This window comes from Schistocerca americana, chromosome 1, assembly GCF_021461395.2.
Source record: "Schistocerca americana isolate TAMUIC-IGC-003095 chromosome 1, iqSchAmer2.1, whole genome shotgun sequence".
In the NCBI taxonomy this organism is placed as follows: domain Eukaryota; kingdom Metazoa; phylum Arthropoda; class Insecta; order Orthoptera; family Acrididae; genus Schistocerca; species Schistocerca americana.
In genome coordinates, this window is record NC_060119.1 from 951,244,648 (window position 1) to 951,263,819 (window position 19,172).

The window sequence follows — 19,172 nt, forward strand, 5'->3', positions numbered from 1 at the left end:
TCTATGTACATGAAAATATAAATGAAATATTTACACAGATATATACAATGCAAATGTTACATCTATAAAATAAATGTCTCGAGATGTTTATGTGGATGTAAACCCCTAACTTTATTTTGTTTTATAGGATGTTTCTGCTGTTCCCCGTTCTAGCACTGAACCGTGGCGGGACTGGCGCCAGTAGTATCTCTGACATGAGTACGATTGATTTCCTAGCGCAGGGGTTTGTCTTCGGGCTTGGGCCGGCTCTAGATATAAGGGAGTGCCGACCGAGAGTGGGGGAGAGAGGACACAACGCTGTGACAACGTAACACGGCGTTGCGCGAGTAGGCGATTGGCGTGCGGACAGAAGCGAAGACGCCATGCCTGAGGCCGGGCGGCGGTTGTCATGTGGTTGTATTGGAGTCGGCGGGAGTTGCTTGGCACTGTGCATTCTCCGGCAACGTCGTGAGCTGTGGATGTGCCCGCTCACTGGGAGGGGCACGCTGTTATGGTATTGCAATAGTCTGGCATCTTCGCAAAATCGCCCCAGCATCAAGACACCGAGTTAAGCCCGCAAATTACTAAGAATGGTTAGTTAACTGTGATTGTGATCACTCTTGCTACTGTAAGACGTTGCACGACGTGTAAAGTTATGCTTGTTCCACTTGATTTGAGGCCGCCTACTAAGCGTGTTCTCTGCTTCCGCATAATATTGATGTATTTGCAGATGTGTGTCATTAAGTTCTAGTGAGTAACGGTTTTTGTGAGCCAGTTCATTTCCCTCTCTTAGAGTTTGTTTGTCAAGTACTGTTCCAGTAAAAGGAAGCACTTCCTACTCAAATGTTAAGGGTAAGAAATGTATTTTCCACCTTCTGTTGTCCGGTGTGGTCTGTGTTTCAGCGGACTACCGAAGCGCAGGGCTTGCCTTTAGATTATAAGTTTGGCTTACGGGCGGTGGACATCGCCTGAGCTCATGAGTTCCTCTTCGGTACCATTTGCTTGATTCACATTTTGGTGGCCTACTCGACGTGGGGTTGCAAACGGAGCTGCGTCTTGGTTGGAAGTTAAGTCATACTTCTCGCAGTCGGCTCGTGATTAAACTTCGGCCTTACAAGCTTGTTGTTACACATTTATCATTGTACGAAGTTGTAACTTTCTATGCCCTACAAGTCCATCTTACAAGTCTATGGATATTTGAATAATTTCGGGATCGCTCTTTAAGATTGACCAAGTTATAAATAGGTTTTAAGTATTCGTGTTAAAGTTGAGGCTGTGTGTCAAATATTATTTTGCATGTAATGTAAAGTTTTATTTGAAAGGGTCTTAAATAATGTGTCTTAACTAGAATAGTTTCTTAAAGTTATTTATTAACTTGCTCATGATTTATATAAAGAATGTCTCTTAAATAATCTTGCCCGAGTGGCGCTTGTCAAATTTTAAGTGAGATTGTTTTGGTTAATTAATAAGCCCATTGGAATTGAAATGTTCACTTTATTGGGTCAGCCCTTCCATCCCCTCCCCCCCTTCTTTAGATTTAAAGGTTAAACATAACAGCTGTTAAGCTTTTCCGTTCAAAACATTTTCTTGATATTTTGGTTTACGGCCTCTCTCTTGGTCCAGGGCATCGAATAAGCTGTGTGACAATACGTTTCATGACACTTAACTTTCATGTGATATAAGTTTCCTTTTAATACATCCGGTTTTGCTGCAAAGACTTGGAGATATATATACAAGAGATTGCTGAGCTCATTTCTCTGCTGCTCACTTAAGTTATCTGATTCTAAAATCTTGCCTGGTAACATTGCCTCCAGATCTTTCTTGTTGTTATTAACATTAGCACACTTGATTACATTAGCTATAGCAAGTGAAATACCACCTTTCAGTGGAGGTTCAGTATCTACAAACTTGATTTTCAGTCACGGTAGAATTTTCCAGGGCGAGATTTTGTTTTCGACAAATTCAGAATTATATTTTATCCATCAAATGTAATATAGCATTTGCCTCCCGATAAGTTGATTTTTACGTCCTTCTCTTGCAGATATCAGTTGGCTGACAAGTTATGAACCACCAGGAACGTGCACTAAAATGTTACGTTTCCTGTCAATATTTCCAGTTGAGTCCGCCAACTAATATTCTTCGACCTGGCGCCTATCGCCATATTAATTCCACACTTCTGGACTGGGAATGTGGGAGCTGCACCCTTGTCACATATGTGTTTAAACAAATTAAGAAATAAGGTTCGCTGATGCACCGGTGTCAGTTGTTACTACTGTAGATACTTTCCTACTTCAGCTTAAATACAGCTTGTACCACTGTACTGTTTTCCGCTCTACAGGAATTTTCCTCAGAGAACAGTTCATCATGTAAATCTACACCGTTATTGAAATGTTTAAGGATTGCTGCAGTTTAAGCAAACTATGGTTGGTGCCATGTTATCTTCCGTATCATTCCTCCAAAATAAACTGATTTACTCTCTCAAACCCTACAAGCCGCTCAACGCCTGTCTACCTTTTGCTGATCAGATTTCCTTACTTATGACCAAAACAACTTCAGCCATTACGCATTCCAAAACTTCATAGTTTGACAGCAGAAATTCTCTGTATTTCTCAAGCATGATTATATAATCCGTATGTGCCTATCGACAGCTACAATCTGTTCATCTAAGTTGACAGAAGTAGAATCGGTCTGTCAAACGTAGCTGTCTTCGAGATAGAATACGACGGAGCAACTAAACCTGATTTCGGTGACATAAACAATATTACACTAAGTTATAATTATGCCCTTTTTCTTTCATTTGTTGTAACAGTTTATGCATCATTATTAAATGATGAATAGGAAATGAATTGTACATGTTACTACACACATATAAAAGTTTGCCATCTCCTTGGTTCCAAGAACTCCTGAAGATAGACGTTGACTGTGGATATTGTATCACAGACACAGTCTCTTTGACCGTTCAGAGATGTCGCTAAACCCACCCAAAGATGTAAACAACCATGCATGAGCAGCGCCTATTAGTCATTCCAGTCATTCCACCACGAAGGAGGTACATCACTCGTGTTGTCTGTAGTTCAACCATGCCTAGACGGACAATAACGTAGTTCGATAGCGTACACATTGTTACTTCGTGCCAGGAAGGGCTCTCAACATGGGAAGCGTCCAGGCGTCTTCGAGTGAACCAAGGCGATGTTGTTCGTACATAGAGGAGTTATAGCGAGACAGTAACTGTCGATGACATGCCTCGCTCAGGCCGACCAAGGGCTACTACTGCAGTGGAAGACCGCTCTCTACGGATTATAGCCTGGAGGAACACTGACAGCAAGGCCACCGTTTTGAATAATGCTTTTCATGCAGCCACACGACATCGTGATACGACTCAAACGGTATGCAATAGGCTGCACGGTGCGCAACTTCCCTCCCGACGTCCATGGCGAGGTCCATCTTTGTAAAATGTTCAAATGTGTGTGAATTTTTAAGTGACCAAACTGCTGAGCTCGTCGGTCCCTAGACTTACACACTACTTAATCTAACTTATGCTAAGAACACCACACAGACACCCATACCCGAGGGAGGATTCGAAAGTCCGGCGGTGCGGGCCGCACAGTTCGCGACATTGTGCCTCAAACCGCGCGGCCACTACGCGCGGCGGATCTTTGCAACCACGACACCATGCAGCCCAACAACATGCCGAATGGACGGCTCTGGATTGGCATCACGTTCTCTTCAACGATGAGTGTCCCATACGCCCTCAATCAAACAATCGTCGGAGACGTGTTTGGAGGCAACCCGGTCAGGCTGAATGCCTTAGACACACTGTCCAGCGATTAAAGCGTGGTGGAGGTTCCCTGCTGTTCTGGGATGGCCGACGTACGCCGCTGGTGGTCATGGAACTCGCCGTAACGGCTGCAGGATACGTGAATGCCATTCTTTGACCGATAGTGCAACCATACCGGCAGCATATTGGCGAGGTATTCGTGTTCGTGGACGACAATTTGCACCCCCGTCGTGCACATCTTGTGAATGACTTCCTTCAGGATAACGACATCGCTCGACTAGAGTGGCCAGCATTTTCTCCAGACATGAACGCTATCGAACATGCCTGCGATAGATTGAATAGGCTGTTTATGGACGACGTGACCCTCCAACTACTCGGAGGGATCTACGCCGAATAGCCATTGAGGTCTGAGACAATCTGGACCAACAGTGCCTTGATGAACTTGTGGGTCGTATGCGACGACGAATAAAGGCATGCATCAACCCAAGGGGACGTGCAACCGGGTATTAGAGATACCGGTGTGTACAACAAACTGCACCACCACCTCTGAAGGTCTCGCTGTGTGGTGGTACAACACGCAATGTGTGGTCATCATGAGCAATGCAAAGTGAGAAAATGTTGTTTATGTTTTTCTGTAATCCAGTTTTCTGTACAGGTTCCGCAACTATCGGAAACGAAGTGATAGAAAATGTTTTTGCAGTGGTCCGACGTTCTCTTCACAATGGGGCGCGTTGATAAACCACTAACGTGACAAAAATGACGCGTATTGGGCTGAGATGGAATTTTACATCACATCTCCACCCCGATGGGGCACCCTCGAACCTGAAGCTATGCCAAGATTCGATGAAATAGTTTAGTACAGTGTTCTAAAAGAGCTATAACTCTTTTCACTCTGCCACGTGCAGTTATTCATCACTGATTCAGCATTTCCAATGTGTGGTTCTACAAACCATCTAAGCGTTTGGAGATACTCATAAATAACACTAGGAAATATCAGGAGCCTCATAACTATCCATTACACATCCACTCGTGGATAAAGGCTTCTTTCACGCTTAACTCAGGAGATTGTACTAAAAATAAATTTTTGTTGCTACTCGCGTCAGATGACAACATTGCGCGCATCTAAGAAACAGCAGGAATCGTAGCATCAACACTATTTAAGCCATATGTCGTTGGTAACATTCATTTCAGTTTACGCCTGAATCGAGCCTTGAGACTGCGCATCATTATTGAAGATAGGTGCATAATCAGGTAGAGTGAACGTGAACAGCTAATTGCCCTAGATTAAACCAATGTCAGATAATCGCGCTCCTCAGACTAATGCCGTCCTGCTTGGATGCGGTGCGGCGGCTCGTCTCCGAGGGCAAACAGCACTCAGCCGCCCTGCGCTTCCTACGCACTGCTGCCCCTTCATCCAGCTACCGCCATCCCCCACCTCTCCCGTCCCCCTCTCCCGTTCATGGCGAATGTGCGCCCATAGCGCCGCGACGCCCCCTGACGCTGCTGCTGCCGGGTACTCCATTAGCGGAGCCGCAACCTGTGGCCGTGGCGCACGTCACTGCTGTGGCGTGGCACTCTGCTGGGACGCGCGGTGACACCTGGGTCCTCACCGCAGGCATCACAGACAACTCAGTACTGCGACCGTTAAACGTAGTCCAAGGTTGCCTGCCACCCATAAAGAAAAGGTGGTTATGAACACAGTTTTCTGTTTCTTTCAGTCAGCTATGTTTCGGCAGTTGTGTACCATCATCAGTGCCTCCTGCACCAAACACAGTTTCTCGCTTCTCTCACTCTGGGGTGTTTCGGCAGTTCTGTATCATTACCAGTGACTCACTTTAATAATCTACATAAACTTCAAGATTGAATGACACATCATAGCTTTCACATTCAATGTTTTATGAATTCACTCGTTAGTTACACATTTCCTTGTAGCTGTCCCCATTATTTGACATCCGCTTTCGTTTTCTAAACCTTTTATTTTAGTAGGCTCAGCTATATCGATTTTTTTTAACACTTTAAGTGTAGTCTGATTCAGTTGGTCTTGTTGTATCGACGTTCCCTCCCTTAAGATTTGAAATGTCTACGCATTGTGCCTGTCTCCTAAATGTGCAAAAACTGTGTATTAATTTGAGTCCCTATGTAAACTGAATTAAAATGGTAGAAATGAACATGTAGTTAAACAAATACATGGCAATTTATATTAAAAGCTAGCAGTAAGCGGTCGTAGAGACATCACGGTAATCTACATATTCTAATTACCTGATTAACACATTATAGATCCCAGTTCTTTGAGTGATAATAAAAATCTTATAATCAGCTATAGGTTACATACATTAAAGATATTGGATAGAAAAATATTAGGGGGGACGGAAACAAATGTCGTTTTTGCATTAAATTCCAACAGATAAGTTGTTAACCATGTTTTCTTCTTACTCACTGATATAACAACCTTTGTCATCAACACCCTTTTCGCATCTAATGTAAAAATTTTCTATGTCAAATCAAAAAAAATTTATTGCTTATGAGTAACATTTCTGTCGATGGCTATTTGGACGTCATATATATTTCCACATTTTTGGCCCTTGGAAAATGTTGTAACTATAGGAATAAATGGAATCTGATGTGGCCCAATATCGAACGAGTCTGATGGGTGAGGCAGTACCTTCCCTCCCAACTAGCTAAATTCTTCTAGTATTAGTCTTGTTCATTGTTCTGTTCCATTATAGCGCTGAAGAATAACGCCTCTGGGCAGTTTTCAATTTATGACTGAATTACTTAGTCAGATTGTTCAGAGTAAATATTTACTTTTACAGTACGTCCAGATTTCGGCACTTGAAAATGAACGACCCCGCGAAAACTTCACGAAACAAGTAAATGCGCCTTTTTGGCGTGCAAACCTAGCTCAACTATACTTTTTGGCGATTTATTCAGAGAGAGTCACTGCCATTTGCGTTTTGGAATATAATAGATGACCAATTTATCATCTACAGCGATCAAAATACGCTTCTGTATTGAGCCCGGAAGCAATAACTTGCTTGTCCAGTATGCTCTATCTTTGCCATTCGCCTGAAAATGTTCTTGGATGGTTGGCCATTGTTGGTTAAGAGTGATTGGCAGTTAGTCGACTCTCTGACAGGGATTTCTTTTTCTACTTCCGCTCTTAACGTGTCGTTGTCTAAAGTCATTGGTCTTCCGGATAGATGCGTGTCGTAATGATGAAAATTACTGGATTTGAACTCAGGAAACCATGTTTTGCGTTTACGATCGTCTAATGCACTTGGATGAACGATAAAATATATTTTGGTAGTAACTGTTGTGTCACCACCCTTACGAAACTCATACAGCATGCCGGATATGCTTCTGTTATTTTACCTTAAGCTGCAAAAATATTTAGATTTAATGGTTTACTAGTAAAATGGTGACACTAGCCATAAAATGTCTTTGGCACGAATATGAGGTACACGATGAGTTGATAAGTAACATTTCTCTGCCTCGTGATGGCTGGGTGTAGTGTGCTGTCCTTAGGTTAGTTAGGTTTAAGTAGTTCTAAGTTCTAGGGGACTGATGACCATAGATGTTAAGTCCCATAGTGCTCAGAGCCATTTGAACCATTTTTTTTTTTTTTATAAATAACACGATAATCGAGATGGGCATAAATGACATTACCTCCATACCCCTAATGAAGTAAAGTGGATTATAATTACCTGTATCTGGTTACCGCCTTTGGTATTTACGAACGTCTAATGCAGTTGGATAACATTACAAATATTTCTGGTGGCAACTGTTGAAAATAATAGACCAACACAATTTAGAATGTTTGTATGCACATAAAAACAGTCACAATACTTGTGATAGTACGTAGTCCACAATTATCTGAAAATAATTTGCAAGAAATACTTCAAATTCATATAATAAAGGAAAACACACAATGCGAAAGGTAAATGTATTGTCTGATTTTTCTATGCTGTAAAGAATTTATGTGACTTTAGTGAAAGTAAGTGAACTGCACTGCACAGCCATCATGACAGAACTTCGGTTCGAAGTGCAGCGTTTTCTTAGCATTGTCACAGCACACAAAAGCTACCTCTTAGATTGACTCTGTTCTGAATTGAGAAAATACAGCGCGATGTTCGTCACTCCTAGGAGACTTAATCTAAAATGACGTCCTCAACTCGGCAAGAATTGGAAGTAATAATATTCTTCAGATATACAAAATCTAGCTGAAGCTGTTTATCAGTGATTAGATCATATAAATTTTCAAACTGCGCAGATGTTAGTCTAAAATTACGTCCTCAACTCGGCAAGAAATCGAAATTCTAATATTCTTCAGGTATACAAAATCTAGTTGAAGCTGTTTATCAATGATTAGATCCTATAAATTGTAAAACTGCACAGATGTTGTCTGCCTTGTCTCATCCACTGTTCCAAATAGAGCCAAACATTTTCTGTCGTACTGAGACCAGTTGATATAACGGGCCATTCGAGGTGTGTTAGCGTTGCTGGTTGTTCTTCACAGCAGTAATATACGTAAGTGCCTTTGTTGTCCTATAAGAAGTGTCCGTATTCACCATGAAAGTGAAGCTGAAAGGGCAAAACTTGGTCAGCGTGAGTGTTCAAATAAAAAACCTGAATCATTATCACAGTAACCTGAACGAGTTGTCCCAAGTCATGGAACGAAAGACAACGCTAACACAACTCAGAATTAGCTTTGGCTTAACTACACTTCTAGACATCTCGCGTTAAACACCTTCTTGCGCCTTCAGTGCATTCAAAGCCTCCGTGATTTGGAAAGAGGGAAAATCACAACTCGTCGTAACGCACTACACGTTTGCACTCAGCTACCGCCCAGTTTCTGTGTTATTCACCTCTCTAGGATGTGCAGCCGTGCTTGCCACTCTGAAGAAGGGTCCTTGGCAAGGTATCCGATTCCAAATGTCCAATACCAAAATGTTAACTCGAAAATTGCTTGACATGGACCAGCATTATTTTTAATGATAATTTCCTGGCGGTTAGAAACCGACTGTCGACAATCTCTTAGGCTCGTTTTACGTTTATACTGCAACTTGCGTACCATTCATCGCAGACAAGTTCCAAGGCCCGCGTCGATTCCCCAACAAAATTGGGCGACTTCATACGCGGCGGTACTGTAATGGCCATGTGTACACATAATAACTCTTTTTTTGCCATTCTCTTACGTGTTCATGTCGAGTTACTGCGATAAATCAGCACAATCGACTGGCACATATATTGTCACCATGACAAACGTTATCAAAGGGAGATCACGTGACCGCAAGATACCAAAATAATTACAGTGATCTATAACGACTTGTTTGTTCATTTAAGGGGTGACTAGTTTTCACTTGAGATATTTATTTCTCTGATTTGCGTCAGTTTCCAGATTAGCTGTAGAAATATCTTCACTTTTCCTTTACTTTTCATTTACATTTTGGTTAATCGATTAGTTCTGTATTCTACTTGCGACCAACCCAATTTTCCACTGGTACTATCCCTAACTGCCTACTGCCAGACGTCTGGCAAAGGGATAATAAGAACGGCCTTCAGTAAGTAATGTTACACTTTCCTTCCCTGCCAGTTTCGCCTTAAAAATGCAGCATTTGTTGTGTGACATATTCCCCATTTAGCCCCTACAGTTTCATTAAGTTCCAATAGGTGGCGGTGCTATATGTAGCCTTCAAAGTGGCGTCTGTTACGGAGAGCGTTCAAGCGGAGAGCTGCCATAGAGTCTCTTTTGATGGAAAACATCGCAGTTGTTCATAGGCGCTTGCAGAATATTTACGGAAGCCTGGCAGTGAAAAGAAGCACAATGACTCGTTGGTCGAGGCGTCTGTCGTCATCGGAACAAGATCGTGCAATATCTGTCCGACCTCCCACGTGTAGGCCGGCCGCAAACGCATATGCATATTCCAATGTTATAAAGTGCTGACACACTCGTTTTAAGTAATCGACTTATCACAATCAAACACCTTGCTGCACAACTGGACGTCTCTTTTGGTAGCGTTGAAACACTCGTCCAACAGGTGGGGTACTCAAAAGGGTGTACCCTCTAGTTTCCTAGCCGCCTAACTGAAGACCATAGAGAGAAACGAAGACCATCTATGCGGTATTGCTTGCGTGTTACTAGGATAACTGGGAGATTATTAATGCAGTAAGACGTTGTGTCCGACGCCGACCAATACAGTGGTACTATGCAGGCACACAGGCACTCCCCACTCTCTTTAAGGTGGCGTAAGGCCGTCGCATTGAACGGAGGTTATTTTGCAAATGAGTATCTGGTGCATTCGACTGACCCCTGGTCACAGGAAAGTCCGTAAAGCCTGGTATCAAGAACACAGTACATGGCCTTTGGAACAGAGGTCCCAGGTTATGTTCACGGACGAGTCCAGGTGTAGTATGAACAGTGATTCTCGCCGGGTTTTCATCTGGCTTGAACCAGGAACCAGACACCAATGCCTTAATGTCCATGAAAGGGACCTGTATGGATGTCATGGTTTGATGGTGTGGGGTTGGATTATGATTGGTGCACGTACACCCCTGCTTGTGTTTGCCAGAGGAACTGTAAGAGGTCAGGTGTCTTTGGACGTCATGTCGCACCAGTATGTCCGCCTTTTTCAGGGGTGCGGTGGGTCCCACCTTCCTCCTGATGGATGATAACGTACGGCCCCACCTAGCTGCCATCGTGGAGGAGTACCTTGAAACAGAAGCTATCAAGCAAATGCAATGGCTTCCCTGTTCTCTCGACCTTACACCCATCGAGCAGGCCTGGGATGCTCTCGGTCGACGTATCGCTGCACGTCTTCAAACTCCTACGACACATAATTAGCTCCGACAGGCACTGGTGCAAGAATGGGAGGCTATACACTAGCAGCTGCTCGACCACCTGATCCAAAGTATGCCAACCCGTTGTGCGGCCTGTGTACTTGTGCATGGTGATCATATCCCATATCGATGTCGGGTTACATGCGCAGCAAACAGTGACGTTTGTGTTTCTGGACGGTTTTCTCAACTTATCAGCAATACCGTGGACTTACAGATCTGTGCCGTATGTGTTCCGTATGTGCCTATGCTATTACCGCCAGTTTTGTGTAGTGCCACGTTGAGTGGCACCACGTTCTGCAGTTATCCTTAATTTATGAGCAAGAGTGTAGATCGCGCATTAATGTCAGAGTTCTGTATAAACTGTACCTCTGGTTGTCAGTGATTTATCTATCTTTCACCTATTTGTGATAGATTAACATTTGATAATTCTACTTAAATCCGAATTTGATTCTAAATCCTTTACGCTAAGGATATGAAAGTCATGGCATACCTCCAATTATCGTGTCGGGCCTCCTTCTATACTTCGTAGTGCTGCAGCTAAACGTGGCATGGACTCAATAAGTCGTTGGAAGTCCGCTGCAGAAGTATTGAGCCATGCTGCCCTTATAGCCGTTCATAACTTAAAATGGCGGAAGTGTTGTTGGTGCAGGTTTTTATGCACGAACTGACCTCTCGATTATGTCCCAGAAATGTTCTGATGGTATTCATGTCGGGCGATTTGGGAGGTCAAATCATTCGCTCGTATTATCCAGAATGTTTTTCAAAAACCATGCACGGACAATTGTGGCTTGATGACACGACGAATTGTCATCCAAAAAATTCCTTTGTTGTTTGGAGACATGAAGTCCATGCTGCAAATGGTCTCCAAGTAGAGGAACATGACCATTTCCAATCAATGGTCGGTTCGGTTATGCAACCACCACCAGCTTGCACAATGCCTTCTAGACAAATTGGGTCAATGGCGTCCTAAGGTATGCGCCAGACTCGAACCCTATCAACACCTATTACCAACTGAAATTTGGACTCATCTGACCAGACAAGGTTTTTCCAGTCGTCTAGGGTCCAGCCGATATGGACAGAGCCGAGAAGAGCTGCTGCAGGCGACGTCGAGCTGTTAGCAAAAGCACTCGCTTCGATCGTTTGCTGCGACAACCCATTAGAGCCCAATCTCGCTGCATTGTCCTAACGCTGTTATTTCACGCAGTGTTGTTCGTCAGTTAGCACTGACATCTCTACGTAAACGTCACTACTCTCGGTCGTAAGTGCAGGCCGTCGGCCACTGCGTTGTTCATGATGAGAGATAATGTCTGAAATTTGGTATTCTCGGCATACTCTTGACTCTGTCAGTAATACTGAATTCGCTAACTATTTCCGCAATGGAATGTGCCACGCGTCTAGCTCCAACTACCATTCTGCGTTAGAGTTCTGTTAATTCCTGTAGTACATCCACTTTCACGCCAGAAACCTTGAAAAGGTTTTCTTTTGAAAAAGGAATCACTTCTGTTCAGATGAGAGCTGGGCCAATCCATTGCTGTTCTATACCTCGGGTACACGATAGTACCGCCCTGTGCATATCACTGTCCCACGCTTCATGTCACCTAATTGTATTTATCGTTCAGACGAGAGACATGCCTAAAATGTTCATAACAGCAAAAGCAAAGTTAATATAAGCTAACACCATCTTTACTTAAGAAATATTCTTTCTCAGTATATTCAACAGATAAGAGGGGCATTCAATACGTAATGCAACACATTTTTTTCTGAAAGCAGGTTGGTTTTTTTCAGTGTTCCAATACATGATATTATTCTCCACTCCTACGACTAAATAGCCGTATTTTTCAACATAACGTGGAGTCAACGCGATGGCCTTAAGCCGCCTTATTGAAATGTCCTGTACGCTTGCATAGTTCTAATCTACTATTCGATGTCGGAGCGAGCGACTTGCTGTATGAACAAGTTCGACGTCATCCATGTACTGCCTCCCGCGAAGTGCATTCTTCATTTGGCGAAACAGGTGGAAGTCGGAAGGCGTGACATCCGGACTGTAGGGTGGATGAGGAAGAACAATCAGATCAAGTTCAATGAGCTCCCCTCGGAAGAACAGACTCATGTTTGACCTTACGTTGTCATGGAGAAAGAGAATTTCGTTTGTATTTTTATGGCGACGAACACGCTCACTTTAGAGTTGATCACTGCACCATGAGGCACAACACCAAACAGAATAACCCCTTCGGTAGTCACAGAAGACCCTCGCCATAACTTACGTGCTGAGGTTCCCGCTTTTGAAGTTCTTTTCAGAGGACGGTGGTGTCACCACTACATACATTGCCGTTTCCTGTCTGGTTCGAAGTGTTCAACCCATGTTACATTGCCTGTGATCAGCTTTGTAATGCGCAAGCAGTTCAGCACAGATGGTCCTTCGTTTTTCTTTATTGTCTGTTAGGCGGCGAGGATCACAGAGGGCAACACCTTTGATACCCTATCTGGTTGACGGGTTTGCCAGCTCTACCAATAGAGGTCTACTTGTGCAGTGGTGCGTTTTATTGTGATCCGTCCATCATTTCGAATGAGTCTGCACGCTCTAACATTGCAGAGATCATAGCTGTGTGCTGATGGGCGGCACGCTGGGGTGGCGTGGCCTTGTTGCCATGATGACAGACGCCTAGCCCAACGACTCACTGTACTTTTGGTCACTGCCAGGTCTCTCGAGACATTCAGCAATGGCTGTGATTTTATGCGATGCACTGATTTCTGCCCCAAAAGGAAGCCAGTGACACCTCTCTGCTTGGAACTCGCCTCCATAACAAACGTCACTTTGAAGGCTACGTATAGTGCTGCCACCTATCGGAACTTCATGAACCTACAGGGGTTAAAACCGGAGTATTTCATGATGTACCACAAAAAAATAGCGCATTTCCTCAACCGAAATTGGCCGAGAAGAAGAAGTGTTGCAGTACATATTGAACGCCCCCTGTAGAAATGGAACTATTACAGATAACGTAAATAACGCGGTGGTTGCCAAAATAATGTGTCAATCGTAGGAGGGACGTACTGTAATGTGTGGCTGAATTTAGAGATATCTGGTATATTTAAGATTCAAGGATCCTCTCGTCACGGTGAGTTTCACGTGACTGCTGGCCGTTGGTGTGTCCGTTGGGTGCAGAATCGGGAAGTATGATGTAAGAACGTTTCCTTGTGGCAAGATTGTGCTTGCCTACAGAAACGGATACTACGCTTTGAAAGTGTCACCTGCCCTGCGAAATAGCGCATTGATAGCAAATCAAATGGCCGACTACTGCGTAATGTAACTACAAAAAGACAGGCCACGGTGCAGCAAATCTTCTGCCTATTCTTTTCCAGCATCATCAACTGGTTATTGGACTGCCATCTGATCGAGAAGTAGCTCTTCACTATTCGTTAGAAAGTCCATAAAGCATAAGCCAAATCCATGCTTGCAACCCATTCAGGTCCATGAGTTTATAATGGGTGTAGGAATACCGCCATTGGAGTTTAACGGTCGCCTGGATGATGAGTTTGTGTTCGTAAACGTCGATGGCAGGACATAAGAAAGTAGAATTTCGCATGAAGCGCTGCATCCAGTTGTCAATAGTGCAGAATTCAAAATAAGACGCCTATTAATAGTCATCCTACTGGCTATTAAGGAAAAACAAAGGTCCATAGCTTCATGGCTATTCGTGAGGTTCACAAAGGGAGTTTTCAAGGCCAAACTACATCGTTCAGCTTTCTTAAGCAGTTAGCGACTGCAGTGGACATTGTCACTGAGTCTCCCTCCGCTTGCGAGTTTCGTACCTTCCTTCGCTTCCTGCAATCACAAGGAGTCAATGTAACCAAGATTCATCGCACATTGTGTCGTGTGTATGAAAACGAAATTGTAACTGAAAGTATTGCGAGTAAGTAGTTTAGAAAATTGTGCACTGGTCACACACTTATGCTTCATGGAAATGGTCAGGGAAAACATTCCGATATGACTAATAAACTTGTACAATATATTGCCAAAATAATGCGTGCGAGAGGTTGGTTCACAATTTCTGAACTTTTTGAAGATGTACGGTTCTTAAGATTTCAAGGACGGCCCTCTTTAACGTTCTTAGAAAAAATTTTAGTTCCTTCAGCGCCAGCAGAAGAGGGGGAGAAATTTATGGAAAGAGTCGTGGCTGTGGATGGACGTTACTGCTGTAATTCAACTCTGAAACAAAGGAAGTCCAAAAAGTGGATGCAAACTCATTCTCCCAATAACCCTAAAAACATTAAAGGAGATGAAACTTCCTGGCAGATTAAAACTGTGTGCCCGACCGAGACTCGAACTCGGGACCTTTGCCTTTCGCGGGCAAGTGCTCTACCATCTGAGCTACCGAAGCACGACTCACGCCCGGTCTCACAGCTTTACTTCTACCAGTATCTCGTCTCCTACCTTCCAAACTTTACAGAAGCTCTCCTGCGAACCTTGCAGAACTAGCACTCCTGAAAGAAAGGATAATGCGGAGACATGGCTTAGCCACAGCCTGGGGGATGTTTCCAGAATGAGATTTTCACTCTGCAGCGGAGTGTGCGCTGATATGAAACTTCCTGGCAGATTAAAACTGTGTGCCCGACCGAGACTCGAACTCGGGACCTTTGCAAAGGTCCCGAGTTCGAGTCTCGGTCGGGCACACAGTTTTAATCTGCCAGGAAGTTTCATATCAGCGCACACTCCGCTGCAGAGTGAAAATCTCATTCTGGAAACATCCCCCAGGCTGTGGCTAAGCCATGTCTCCGCATTATCCTTTCTTTCAGGAGTGCTAGTTCTGCAAGGTTCGCAGGAGAGCTTCTGTAAAGTTTGGAAGGTAGGAGACGAGATACTGGCTGAAGTAAAGCTGTGAGACCGGGCGTGAGTCGTGCTTCGGTAGCTCAGATGGTAGAGCACTTGCCCGCGAAAGGCAAAGGTCCCGATTTCGAGTCTCGGTCGGGCACACAGTTTTAATCTGCCAGGAAGTTTCATATCAGCGCACACTCCGCTGCAGAGTGAAAATCTCATTCTGGAAACATCCCCCAGGCTGTGGCTAAGCCAAGTCTCCGCATTATCCTTTCTTTCAGGAGTGCTGGTTCTGCAAGGTTCGCAGGAGAGCTTCTGTAAAGTTTGGAAGGTAGGAGACGAGATACTGGCAGAAGTAAAGCTGTGAGACCGGGCGTGAGTCGTGCTTCGGTAGCTCAGATGGTAGAGCACTTGCCCGCGAAAGGCAAAGTTCCCGAGTTCGAGTCTCGGTCGGGCACACAGTTTTAATCTGCCAGGAAGTTTCATATCAGCGCACACTCCGCTGCAGAGTGAAAATCTCATTCTGGATTAAAGGAGATGCTGCTAAACTCAAAATGATGGATGTTGTTATTTGGGATCTCAAAGGAATTTTGACAACAGAATTATCTAGAGCCATACGTGAGAGCATTTTGATATCACAAGTTAAATGAAACGCTCTTACAAAACTCCAAAACAAACGCCATGGGATGATTACTCCTTCACGACAAAACTAAAACACAAACTTTGAAATGAAACTATTGGACTAGGAGATTTCTCTGCGCCTTTCCCGTAGTCTGGACGACTCAAAGTGACTTTCACTATTTCCTTCAGATGAAGGCCAAACTAGCTACACGACACTTCTCAGACAATGAGCACAGGCCTGCACCATTCTTTGAAGAAGGGATAAAGAAACTAGGTCCACTGTACGAACGTGTTTGAATTTTGGGACGTAGATGTAGTATAATAACCTAGTTTTGACCCTGATTTTTTGCTACTGTCTATGTAATGTATGGTCGACACATATTTTAAATGTTTTATTATGGTTTGATTTTTATGTATGCATCTTAAACGACTACAGAAATTGTACTTTTCTCTAATCGTGTAATGACCGATCTTGGGGGAATTGTGTGACGCTTTTCAAGACAGCTCTTTTTGTCGGATGTCTAGCCACAAGCCATAAAATGCTGAAGGCCTTAGTTACAGAGAGTATCTATCACATATTGTGCCTGTTTTCCTCCATGAAACTTTCATTATGAATTGTGACCTTATGTTAATGGAATTTATTTCGAATTTAGTGCAGTTTACAAGAGCTTAACAAATGATTATAGAGGATTGAAAGCTAATGATATAATTGCTCACAGTTTGCCTATCTTGAATTTTGTGGAGGAGACAGAAGTACACACACACTCACACACACACACACACACACACACACACACACACACACACACATGAGATTATATGTATATGCACACATGTCCAGGATCTTCTGCCAAACCATTGGACGGATATCACCAATGCAGCACAGAAGAACAGGCCTCATTAGAGTCAGCACTGTGGTGTTTGTAACCTCTTACCTCCAGCACAGTAATGTGTATTTTTCATCCCCTGGTATATAGGTTTCCCTGCATAAAATGCATGTTACATGGAAACAGTATTGATCTGCTGTATAAACATGTTTTGCAGACAACCTGCATGTCAGAGCCAAGAAAATGTTTTGGGGCCCCAACAGGTAAGCTTGCCTGAATGACAGGTGTGTTGTAGGAGTAGTATTGTTGTTGTTGTTGTTGTTGTGGTCTTCAGTCCTGAGACTGGTTTGATGCAGCTCTCCATGCTACTCTATCCCGTGCAAACTTCTCCATCTCCCAGTACCTACTGCAACCTACATCCTTCTGAATCTGCTTAGTGTATTCATCTCTTGGTCTCCCTCTACGATTGTTACCCTCCATGCTGCCCTCCAATACTAAATTGGTGATCCCTTGATGCCTCAGAACATGTCCTACCAACCGATCCCTTCTTCTGGTCAAGTTGTGCCACAAACTTCTCTTCTCCCCAATCCTATTCAATACTTCCTCACTAGTTATGTGATCTACCCATCTAATCATCAGAATTCTTCTGTAGCACCACATTTCGAAAGCTTCTATTCTCTTCTTGTCCAAACTATTTATCGTCCATGTTTCACGTCCATACATGGCTACACTCCATACAAATACTTTCAGAAATGACTTCCTGACACAAATCTATACTCGATGTTAACAAATTTCTCTTCTTCAGAAACGCTTTCCTTGCCATTACCAGTCTACATTTTATCTCCTCTCTACTTCGACCAACATCAGTTATTTTGCTCCCCAAATAGCAAAACTCCTTTACTACTTTAAGTGTCTCATTTCCTAATCTAATTCCCTCAGCATCACCCGACTGAATTCGACTACATTCCATTATCCTCGTTTTGCTTTTGTTGATGTTCATCTTATATCCTCCTTTCAAGACACTGTCCATTCCATTCAACTGCTCTTCCAAGTCCTTTGCTGTCTCTGACAGAACTACAATGTCATCGGCGAACCTCAAAGTTTTTATTTCTTCTCCATGGATTTTAATACCTACTCCGAATTTTTCTTTTGTTTCCCTTACTGCTTGCTCAATATACAGATTGAACAACATCGGGGAGAGGCTACAACCCCGTCTTACTCCCTTCCCAACCACTGCTTCACTTTCATGTGCCTCGACTCTTATAACTGCCATCTGGTTTCAGTACAAATTGTAAATTGCCTTTCGCTTCTTGTATTTTACCCCTGCCACCTTTAGGATTTGAAAGAGAGTATTCCAGTCAACATTGTCAAAAGCTTTCTCTAAGTCTACAAATGCTAGAAACGTAGGTTTGCCTTTCCTTAATCTTTCTTCTAAGATAAGTCGTAAGGTCAGTATTGCCTCACGTGTTCCAGTGTGTCTACGGAATCCAAACTGATCTTCCCCGAGGTTTGCTTCTACCAGTTTTTCCATTCGTGTGTAAAGAATTTGTGTAAGTATTTGGCAGCTGTGACTTATTAAACTGATAGTTCGGTAATTTTCACATCTGTCAACACCTGCTTTCTTTGGGATTGGCATTATTATATTATTCTTGAGGTCTGAGGGTATTTCGTCTGTTTCATACACCTTGCTCACCAGATGGTAGAGTTTTGTCAGGATTGGCTCTCCCAAGGCCGTCAGTAGCTCCAATGGAATGTTGTCTACTCCGGGGGCCTTGTTTCGACTCAGGTCTTTCAGTGCTCTGTCAAACTCTTCACACAGTATCGTATCTCCCATTTCATCTTCATCCTCTTCCATTTCCATAAAATTGTCCTCAAGTACATCGCCCTTGTATAGACCTCCTATATACTCCTTCCACCTTTCTGCTTTCCCTTCTATCCTTAGAACTGGGTTTCCATCTGAGCTCTTGATATTCATACAAGTGGTTCTCTTATCTCCAAAGATCTCTTTAATTTTCCTGTAGGCAGTATCTATCTTACCCCTAGTGAGATAGGCCTCTACATCCTTACATTTGTCCTCTAGCCAATCCTGCTTAGCCATTTTGCACTTCCTGTCGATCTCATTTTTGAGACGTTTGTATTCCTTTTTGCCTGCTTCATTTACTGCATTTTTATATTTTCTCCTTTCATCAATTAAATTCAATATTTCTTCTGTTACCCAAGGATTTCTACTAGCCCTCGTCTTTTTACCTACTTGATCCTCTGCTGCCTTCGCTACTTCATCCGTCAAAGCTACCCATTCTTCTTCTACTGTATTTCT